The 7,624-nt window shown below is 32.4% G+C and overlaps 1 protein-coding gene across 1 annotated transcript in view; it reads left to right on the forward strand.

The window, feature by feature from the left end:
• The first annotated feature begins 355 nt into the window (after positions 1-355).
• Positions 356-7,624, forward strand: part of LOC118747298 (tetraspanin-18) — an 86,460-nt gene continuing 79,191 nt past the window's right edge. The window contains exon 1 of the mRNA XM_036481303.1: positions 356-422. The gene's annotated coding sequence lies outside the window, so the exon portion shown is untranslated. The remainder of the gene's footprint in view (positions 423-7,624) is intronic.

A 7,624-nucleotide genomic window follows, 5' to 3' on the forward strand; every position in this document is an offset into this window, starting at 1 on the left:
TCTTTTTGGTTTTCGTTTTCTATACATGGTCTGCTGACTTTAATTTTTTAAGTAGTTTGCTAAAAATTGTTTTAATTTTGTTTGTATAATTTTTAGTTCAAGCGCTTGTTTTTTTTTGTTTTCTTTACTAGATTGCATAATAAATACATAAGTATATGCCATAGAGTGACATTGAATTTTTAAATGTATGCAAGAGGAATGGCCTTTAGGTAAAGAAAAGTTCAGATTATGCCAGTAAAAGTTATATTAGATTTGAAAGTAAGTACATTTAGGCTTATTTTAGTACATTGCACATATGTACATAAGGGTCAATGAAAAGCATATAACTATTAAATTATTTTTCTCTGCTATTTTTCAGATTTACGAGTACTTCGAAGACTGATTCTAATTATTTTACTGCGCCTAAAGTGAAAGTGGCCAAAGTAAGTCAATCAACTCTATATGATACTAGTACCATCCATTATTAATATTTAAGCACAGATTTATTTACTTAAACATTCTTTGGTTTATTTTACATACATATAACAGTTATACGCAAGAAAGATATTTTAGTTTTTTTTTTATGGGGAAGCTATCGCATGCCTGTATATTTGTCGTCAGTGTTGCCGTTTTGACCCATTTACTACAACTTTTTGCATTTGTGCAACTTTTTGAAAGATAATTTATTTTCTCGCTCATTTCGCCAGATACTTAAATTTTCCGCGTAGTACAAATTTTGATACAGTGCAAAGAAAAAACATATACATGAGTAGGCAATGGCAGCTTTTAAAATTTAATCGAAAATATTAAACGTTTGGGGTCAAATAAGCTTAAAAAATTGCTTTAAACAAATTATATATACTGAGCTGACTGCATTAATTCTAAATTTACTTTGCCATACAGAGCTCTGCGGCTACAATTTTAAAATTGATCCAATATAAAAGAGAAATATACATACTTTGATTACAAACTGTTGATAACATAACGGGGCGTATTCAAGATCAAAATAAAGTCGACACTGACGGTAGTTTCATCTTTTTGACATAATCTCCAACGAGTTTAAGGTGCAAAATATCAAATAATTTTATAATCAACGTAAATGATCGACAGTTAATAGTTTTAAGTACATATATTTGAATTCAAGTTTCTCTCTACACTATATCTAATAACATATTTCCACCAGAGATTTAGCTGCAGTTAAGAGCTCAGATAAGTTCCAAGAATGTGAAGTGTGAAGTGTGAGCGACAATGTTTATTTCTTAGTTTTTGCTCTTCTCCTTTCGTTTACTTGTAATTAATAGGAGGAATTACCCCCTTCGAGTTGTAATCTCCTTGTTCCAATAAACATAAACTGCAGTTAAGACTTGGTGGAAATGAACTATAAGATATTTTTCTTCATGTACATACATATGTATGTGTATGAATGTGCATTACATAAATTTTGGTTATTGACAATAATAAAAAGCAAAGGTTTGAAACCAATTAGCATTTTTTTTAGTTTTTTGTAACTTGATACTTTGATACTTAAAAAAAAAAGATCAATTTTTTGTTTTTTTTTTTACGATACTTCTTTTTATGATGTCGCGGCAGCACTGTTTGTCGTGAATCAAACATTTAGATTTCATTCTGGCTACGCCGATGTCTGAGGTAGTTAACAACTTCAACAAAATGCAATTCAACTTAATGTAATACTATTGTAATGTTTACATACATATACATAAGTAAGTTGTTTTGTAAAATCAGTAATTAAAAAACAAATTTAATTATCTATTACACGGAAAGCAATGTTCTCACTCTTTGTTAATTAGTTGGTCGGTTGCATATCAGTTTTTCTTTAAAATTTCCCTCCATCTACGCGTGCTTCCGTAAACTGTTTTATTTTAAATTGACTAGTAACAAGACTTAGATACAAAATTATTGTCTACGAGCTAATTTTAAGTACACGTTTTCCCTCAAAAAATTCTCCATACTCAGGCGATATCAAGGCTGTTTTAAACATAATCCCGGATAGCTTGGCTAGTTGTAATGATTAGCATTTTTCCAGTAGCAGATTGTTATCTTGAACCGAATTTCCATCAGGCAATGAAATGAGAAACAATTTATGCCATTTTAAAAATGCCATGTGGAAACAAACACAATGCTCTAAGAAAACTTAACGTTATACCTATTTAAGAAAACGGCATATTAAACAAGGTAGAAGTGATTTTTACATTTCTCTCTTTTGAACACCGACTATAATGTCAAATGATGAATAATTTTTAACCCTTTTCAAGTTGGCATTTTCTAATTTTCATTAAAAATTCAATTGTGTGCTTTGCGATAGTTTTGAATTTAGCGAAGTTAGAAGACTTGGTTGCCTTGGTTGTTTTTTTTTTTTTTGTTTATCACAAATGAGAAAAAATGTTATGAATGCGAACTGTTTTTTAGATTTTTTTCGCTGACTTTATATTTCACTTCTCAATTAAACGTTTTAGAAAAAAATATAAAAAGAGTAATTGAAGGAGTACGAAAGCTTGCATAAATTTTGGAATTCCAATTTTTTTAGTTTTTTTTGTAGTATTAGCCATAATTTTAAATAGAGTTATTTTTAAGAGGCTTCCCTGAGCAGCCCTGTAATCGTAGGCATCATGCTATTGAATTTTTTAGTCTTTTCTCTCTCAAGTTATTTTCTTTTTGTACCAACCTTACATTCAAATATCTTTAAAATTGTATTGATTTTCTGGGGAAAACCGTAGTTCAATGTGGATCCAATTTTTTGAATCAATTCACGGATCAAATCGGAACTAAAAAATTGACAAAATATCTAATCAGGAGGCCTCGATTAATCGATCTTCGGTTTAATTAATCTAAAAGCGGCATCTCTACTATCAAATAGATGTTAACATCGGAGCTTCAAAGTCGAAATCAGTCCTCGAAAAAGCAATCTGAATTTTATATGTACTTATATGTATGTATGACCCTCCACAAAAAATATGAATTGATCAAAAGTAACTGACTTATAGTTAGCTTTTTTGCTGGATTTCGACAAATAAAATAAATATCGAAACTTTATATTATCATTTGATGTTACGTCTGATGGAATTAAAAAAGGGACCACCTACAAAAGGGCATGTAAACAAATAAGCTAATATGTAATGTTAAATAAAGTAAATACACAAAAATGTAAAAAATTAAAAACGAAAAATCTTTATTGATATATTATGTCCAAAAGTAGTTAGCTACGGCCGAAAGAAATATTTAAGTAGCAAATAGTTGACTGCTGGGTAGTTAAAAGTTGGCTATAAACTAACCCCGTTTCCTGCTGGGAATGTCTATTATGTATGTACGTGTGTGTGTGTAATCACTGCTTGCGAGATTTAAAGTTCAATTTGCGATTTTTTTTGCTCTTCATTGAAGCATGCTGACAACAACACAATCCATATGCACATTAATTTAATAATTAATTTTACACAACTGAGATTTACAACACTGCAAATGACCAGTAGTTATTCTGTTAAGCTTGAATAGCTTCTTTGATATGGTCGACTAAATAAGATATTGCAAAAAAGGTTATTGCTATTAATTCGATTAATTCTATAAGTAACTTCATAAATACATACACATTTTGTTGCAAATGCGCTCGAAAATATGTATATTTTTTATTTAAATAGGCTATAACAATGCGTAAATATGTAGACAGCGACTGAATGTCTTATTCGAATTTTTAATTTGATCAACCACTCAGTCGATCGATTAAAGTTGCTCAATTAGAGGCATTGCATATTTAATTTCAATGCTAAAAAGTAAAAACTGCTTGAGTCTGACTTTATAATTTCATAGAAAATAATCTGTAAAGTTAAAAATTTTGTGATCTAAATTTTTTGATGCCGAAAGTTGAAATTCCCTCGCAATATAAAGCGGTGCGCAAAATAATTTTGTGCTAAATCAACTTGGTGTCTTTTGCATAAAGCTTAACTCAATTTACGCTCTTTTTCTTATGCACAACAGATTTTAAAATTTATCAGAGATAATTGAATATGCATAGTTTTTTATTATGATTTTATGCACATACAAACAAAAATGTTACATTTTTTTTAATTGTCTCGCATGAGAGATTTTTTTGTGATGCAGCTCATTTTGCGCTCGATTTGCATATTTGTGCTCATTTTCGTTTTTTATTTAATAGCAGGTTGAAAGTCGCTTAATTGAATTAAAATACAAGCTTTTAATGCAATTTTTTGTTTAAAAATTTAAGAGTATGTCACAGGAGTATATTATGCTATCCCATATACATACAATAGGACAGGTATGTTAATTTAAATTTTTACTAGGGGCTCGAAGTTTATCGTTTAAATGACAGTTCATACTGCATCCTTTGGTCACACATAACGTAAAACATCGAGAGATTAGGAGGCTTCACAACATCGCAAAAGCTAATGCACCTCTTACTTTGTCCAACAATGCGGTACAAGTGGCTATCGGGAAAACAAAATTCCTTAGGCCACTGGTTCTGTTGCGTGTTGATGCTAAACCACTTGGGTCCTTCAAGTGTAGAATACCTCAACAAGGCACAGCAATCAACGGTCTTAACCAAAACCACCCGCTGCGAGATAACTGCTCAATATAATAACGCTAAACTCGTCAAAGGTCTACGACACTGTTTTTGACTCCATCCCACTACCACTACAAGGCATTAAGACATCTTCTCCACCAACAGTTTGGTCACCGAGAACTATAACGATCCAAAGGATGAAGTTATTATTATTATTAAGGTATATAGCGCTGCAACCTAGATCTATTGTGCTAATCCTTATCTAGTTAGGCTATTAAACAAAATTAAGCACTTTGCGGGGTGTCATTTTCCAAATTCTGGATGGAGATGATAGTCGCTCTCCAAGATGTATAAGTCGAGTTATACACTGGCAATCGCATAATATATGCTCCGAGATTTTCTACTCTAGCCCACAAAACCTGCAGTTCGTCTCCTCAGAGAGTCTCATTTTCTGTAGATGATACCTCTGTCTAAAGTATTCTATCAGGTATCCCGTGAGATTTCTTAAACCTTCTCTGCTAAGACTTTGCAGCCGCTCAGAGATTCCAAGAGAAGGACTTCCTTTTGTTTTTTTTTTTGTGATCTTGGAAGTTCATCCATTGAGGGAACTCTGCTGTGTATTCTCTGGAAGAAACAAAGAAAGCCTGGTTGCCGACCGGGCTCCGTTGGCCACCGCATTTCGCTAGAGTGTCAACTCTTTCGTTGCCATCGAAAACCTCACGGCCCTGAACTCTTCACGAGGTTACTCCTTTGTTGGCTCCTACGGTACCTTTTTGCAATTTTCTACTTCCTTTGAAGACATTCGTGTACACAGACTTCAATTGCAAAAATTTCCGCCTGTAATATATTGCAGTATATGCCCATGTAGACGCTTTTCTGAAATTTAGGTCCATAGTCCCTGTGTTTCCGTCCCCATGTTTGGAACCATCAGCATACCAAAATTTAGTTCCCTCGTTGAACATGGCGAGTATCGTTTTACAGTTATCCCCAGGTATTATTACCTTGAAGGGCTTTTTATAAAGGTCAGCTTCGGTAACATTGAGTCTGTAAGTTTTACTATGGGATTATTTATGAAATATTTAAGTCCCCACTTTTCAAGCAGCTTAGGTTCGGCAGTGTCAGGGCGCTCCAGCAAGCCTCTTTCTATATAAATAAGTGTAGCTAGAGGTGGTATACCTGTGTAGCTTCAAAGCGCCTCTGCATTTATGTGTATACATACATACATTTGTATCTACATACTGCGTATACCCGTATGCATTTCTAATTGTGTCATATACATATGCATTCGTATTTACTAATTCACTTATGCGTTGAGCCGCATTATAGCTTCAACTTCAAAATTTAGTGGACATAAATAATGCAATTTTATTTTTATTGTGTCTACGTTATGTTCATACTATAATGGCATATTTGGTAGCGCAAAATTTTGCGAACACAAATTGAAAAAGTTAACTGATTTGGCTTTTAGTATTTGACAACTTTTTAATACTTGTATGTATCTAGTTTGGCCTACTTCCAGCTTCATTAGCTTTGTCATTCTTAATAAATGGTAGATACATGTTCAATAAAAATCTGAATGTTTTGTATTTTCACTTAAAATACGTCAAAATCGAGAAAAGTACTTTTTATTGTTTGGTTTTCTTCATAACAACAGTGCATTAGTAATTCTCCGGCCTATTACTGTCATAACTTTTTTAAACTGATAATATTTCATAGTCCATAGTTAAATGATTGTGTTCTTCAACATTCATAAAATCACTTTCTGAATCAATTGTATTAACTACCGAGCACAATTTTAAATATTTTAACAAAACCTATTATTGACATTGCCATATCGTTTTTTGTATCAAACTATTAGGCAGTTCTTGTATGAATGTTTAAATCCGGGATATGTGAAAACGTGGAAGTATATAGATGGTTTTCACTCCCATAATTTTAAGTTGCTCAATGAATGTAAGAACAGTTCTCATCTGCCGAATAATGAAAAAACAAATCGTGGATATCAAGAAGGTGGCTGGAACACGTCACCGCATTGGATTCCCAAGCTTGCCTTTCCTTTGCTATCAGCACTGACAGCCTATTCATTCAATACCTCTCATAATTTTGTCTAAGGCTCGAACTATATTTGCCTGGCATAGAGACAGCTAGACTATCCTATCATTAAATGAATATAACATAACTTCTGGCGATATGTCAATCACCGAATGTGTCAATGCCGAATAAGTCAATATGTCAATAACCGCGAAATGAATGAACTTCAAAACTGTAAAAACCGCTATAAGTAATGAAGTTGAAATTTTTAATATGGCGTTTAACTTTTGAAATACATTTCTGCCGATCCGCTAATTTATACCTAGAAAAATATCTCTAAACATAGGAACCGAAATGACTATTTCTGAAAAGCGATGACTAACAGCAGATTCGAGTTACTGCGATGAGTATTCTTCACAATGCGTAAGTCATACAGCGAGAGCCTCGCCTACAAATTAAAGTCATAAGCAAAAGTTGGAAAATTCTTTAGAACAAGCATGGAAAAAAGAAAATTTAGCAAAAAAGACTTTTGCATTCATCAGCATGTTTTGCCAAGCATATATTTGCTCTTCCTCTTCTTAAGTCATTTACTTTATTCCATGACAATCGACACTGACCTACATATAAAATAACAAAAAATATAAAATGACAAAAACACAAATGAGAAAAGTAGTTAAAGAATAAAATTTTAAAGAAAAAAAGTAAGTAAAACAAATAAAACCACATTTTCTCGACTATGAACTACTTACTTAAAAAATAGACATCAGTATAAAGCTACAACTATGTATGTATGTATGTATGTACTCGTATGTATGAATGCATACCGCCGACATGCACATTTTATTTAGTAAGTTAGTCAGTAATTTTATAACCAGAGCAAAGCAGCATAGTTAAATGCGATTGTTTGTCGCTATTTTGTTTTTTTTTGTTTTTAGTTTTTGTTTGTTTGACTGCTGTTAGCAAACTTGAAGCAACAAAATAAATCACAAAATAAAAAGTTATACAACACAATAAAATGCTTGAGCATTGTTAATACGAATATGGGCTTTTTGTGTTGGCCAAAAAGGAACCAGCGCACACAAC

Source organism: Rhagoletis pomonella, unplaced genomic scaffold, assembly GCF_013731165.1.
Source record: "Rhagoletis pomonella isolate Grant_MI unplaced genomic scaffold, Rhpom_1.0 Rhpom_scaffold_00011, whole genome shotgun sequence".
NCBI lineage: Eukaryota > Metazoa > Arthropoda > Insecta > Diptera > Tephritidae > Rhagoletis > Rhagoletis pomonella.